Source organism: Rhagoletis pomonella, unplaced genomic scaffold (genome assembly GCF_013731165.1).
Source record: "Rhagoletis pomonella isolate Grant_MI unplaced genomic scaffold, Rhpom_1.0 Rhpom_scaffold_00001, whole genome shotgun sequence".
NCBI lineage: Eukaryota > Metazoa > Arthropoda > Insecta > Diptera > Tephritidae > Rhagoletis > Rhagoletis pomonella.
The window spans coordinates 91,339,031-91,342,516 of record NW_023458555.1 but is presented as its reverse complement, the minus strand read 5'-3'; the positions used below and the strand labels follow the sequence as shown (position 1 = coordinate 91,342,516).

Genomic DNA, 3,486 nt, shown 5'->3' with positions numbered 1-3,486 from the left:
AGTTATAATTAATGTTAATTGTATCTACGAATATATTTTCACACGTTTAAATAGCTTTTGTATACTTTTTCATACACATAAACTTTTACTCTTTTTAACTAAGGATGAGTTGTTAATGCAAACCACAGTATACCAGTAGAAAAGGTTTTTGTTTTTGTAGCTGTTTCGTGGTGAAAGTCCATTATGGGGGCCAAATTTCCACACAAGAAATTGAGCGCATGGTTGCTTTTGCATTCCAAAAGAACGAATATTAGAAAACATTGAAAAAAAGTCTGAGATAATACAATTATATTCTACTAGAAATAAACTCGATAGTGTGCGCTAATTAGATAATGTGATAATCATGTTTAAAATCTCTTTTCAAGTCTTATTTTTCAGAAAATAATATTGTGCGCTTCTGTTGTTTACCAAGAAAATGCACCCCTGTTGGTTATTATTTCTGTATCGCAAAGCGGTGAGTTTCTATTTCTTGGTAATTCGGTTTGTGAAATGGTAAACAAATTATGGAAATTTATTTATTTGATGTGTTTAACATTTGATTAATGCAATTTTCTGCCTTTTCAGACTATTAATTACAAGCACAGCATCATCAACGGTGATTGCAAGAACTACTGCAATCCCTGCGGTTTTTTCTCTTGGTAAATGCGTTCTGGTCGTGACCAAGGGTGGTCTCCCAATCGGCCGGGAATAAGGTTAGTCATTTTCAATTTTATATCTTTGTTCATCGACATTATATCGTCGCTGGAATAATGAAATAGTGTAACATGAAAAGTATAGTTTTGAGAAAAACGAATTGGAAGTTTTTATAAACCATTACAAACCATACAAATACAATTTAGTTTTTCGGGAATAAATTAGTGAGCTAAAGAGATATTTAAGAAAACTAAAGATTTTTCTAATAGATAAAAAGGATTGTCTATACAATGGTGCAATTATCGAATAATAGTGTATGTGGCATTTACACTGTTTCTTTATTCGAGCGACGATATGACATGTCATCATTGCAGGCTATTGTTGCAGAACAAAACGCCACAACCACCGCTGTGGTAAATATGTTCCAGCAGTACTACCCACCGCCGTCGGTGTAATGATTTCGATAGCTGAACAAACGCCATCTCCTGGGCATTCCCACATGCCGACAATAGCTATTATATCACGTGTGAATGCAACTGCGGCTAAATTTGGTTATTAACAGTGCAATAGTGCCATGTCATTGGCAAAAACACTAAGGGATGCTGGCACATACAGGTTGTAAAGTTTTTGGAATCGATGAACTTACTCGAAGAAGACGATGGTCGAAAACATATGATGAAACATCTTCTGGCGTGCCTTTGACAATCGTTAAGTTAGACGGAGGCTTCACATACGATATTTCACACATGGCTGGAATTCGTTAGCAGACAGAGCACACATTTACAAAATATTTAGCGTTCTGCAGAACGTGCATGCATATTCGATTCCGATTTTATGGGTCGATTACGGAGGACAACCGAACTTCAGTTGGTTGGCCAGTGGCTGAAATGGTATTACCGACGGCAACTAGCCACTGAAAGCTGGTAACTGAGTTGCTATATTGGCACGAACTAATCAAGGCTGTCATAGAATCCATCGTAGTCCGATTTTCCGTGAAATCTACGAAAATGCTATTAAATTCGAGTAGCTACGAACGCAGTGCTTGCTTTGAATACACACGTTCATAGCAGTTCAGATTCAGTGATCGCTTTTTTGTAGATTTTATGAAAAATCGGACTACGATGGATTCCGCCACCAATATATTTTCTCCTTTGACAAGATGTTGGAGAATCGCGGCAGCACAGCCCTATACCTACCCTATGCTCTTACGCGCATATGCTAAATTTCTCGCACCTAGCTAAAGTGCCTGACAAAGGCAGAAGGCTTCTCTTCAACATTATAACTTAAAGTAAAAGAGTTAAAGATATGCAATAAAATAATACAACAGAACCGAAAAATCTCAAAACTATTAAACATAAAAAATTGCACGAATAAAATTCATAATTTAAAATAAAATAAAATATCGCAATTGTTTTTTATATGTACATACATATTTACAAAATGAGTCTTCCCAGCAAACATTTGGAGTCATAAATGAGTCTTTAAGGAGTCCCATTTCGGAGCCTTTGTGCTCATAATGAGCTCATTTAAGAGTCCGAAATGAGGGTGTTTCCCTTCCTGCGTAGGTCGACCTATATGAGCTTAAATTCATACATCAAATGAGCCTCAATATGAGTCATATTGGACTCTTATTGGCCTCATATACGGCTCATTTTGGACTCTTTTCGAAGCTCTTAAATGACTCTTATTGGCCTCATAAATGCCTACTTTCGGAGCTCCTTGTATGCTGTTCTGTGACTCTTATTGGCTTTATTCTTCAACTCTCTTAATGAACTTACTTTAGAGACATGTTAGCAAGGAATTCATTTCAAATACTGTTGGATATTTATATACAAACCTCTGCGCATACATATATATGTACATATATTGCAGCATTCATGTAATAGCAGCTGCTGCAGCTAAATTTTGTTTATTTTTCCTTCCTAATTATTTTTCATATCTGTATAAACAAGTTTAGATATAAATTTCTAGTCGTTATTGTTTTTATACTGGCACAAAGTGCTGGCTCATAACTTGGATCATATATGACTCCTAAAAGATTCATATAAGAGTAAAAAAATGTTTGTTTTTGAAACTCATATTTCTTACTTACCTAGGACTCCTTTCCGACTCATATATTCTGAGCGCTCAGAATATGTTTGCGGGGTTAAAGCACCCACAGTAAGTCCTAAACATATAAACGACTAATAAGAAAAATAATAAATAACAGTAATGTGAACAAGTATGTCGAGAAATCCCTAAACAGTGGCGAAACTGTATCTGAATAATAACAAGTAATTTTGAGCAAAAAATACAACCGACTTTAATGCTCATTCAGGTCGTTCTGGTTACGTAGATCCGACTGTCCTCCCTTTTTTTAAAAAGGTTAAATAAATGAATACGTATTCTACAGAAATCAAGATACATATTTAAGGACTTTAAGTAAAAATAAACAAAGGAAAACTTGTTCGTGATATCTCGAGGTGTATCCATGATACAAAAATCTGAAGGTAAAACCGCTGAGAGGCAGCCTGAACATTTTTGAAGTTTGCTAACATTACAAAAATGTTTTCAAATTTCCAATCTCACAAATACATTCTCATTTTCAGTCTCAAATAAATGAAAATTTCAATATTTTCATCTATTTGTTTTTTGTTTTACTTTTATTTGGCATTTGAGTTGATCTCAAAATTTCAATTTTATAAAATAGACAAACTTCAAAAAATAATTGATGGCCGACGAATTGAGCAAGCGCTTTTACCTTTAAATATTTGTATCATGGGTGTATTAAATAAGGTGTTATTGACAACTCAGTGCGGCTCTCTTAATATTATGTAAAAAATATAAACAAACGATTCAAAATGCATAAATTTT

The 3,486-nt window shown here is 34.5% G+C and overlaps 1 long non-coding RNA gene across 2 annotated transcripts; it reads left to right on the top strand.

The window, feature by feature from the left end:
• Positions 1 to 368: 368 nt before the first annotated feature.
• Positions 369 to 1,875, top strand: LOC118752548. 2 transcript variants are annotated; one of them, XR_004994704.1, is made up of 3 exons: positions 369 to 454; positions 565 to 692; positions 1,008 to 1,875. It is a non-coding gene; the product is annotated as an uncharacterized LOC118752548 (long non-coding RNA). The 2 variants fall into 2 exon arrangements; XR_004994703.1 differs by having other exon boundaries at positions 402 to 492.
• The last annotated feature ends 1,611 nt before the right edge of the window (positions 1,876 to 3,486 follow it).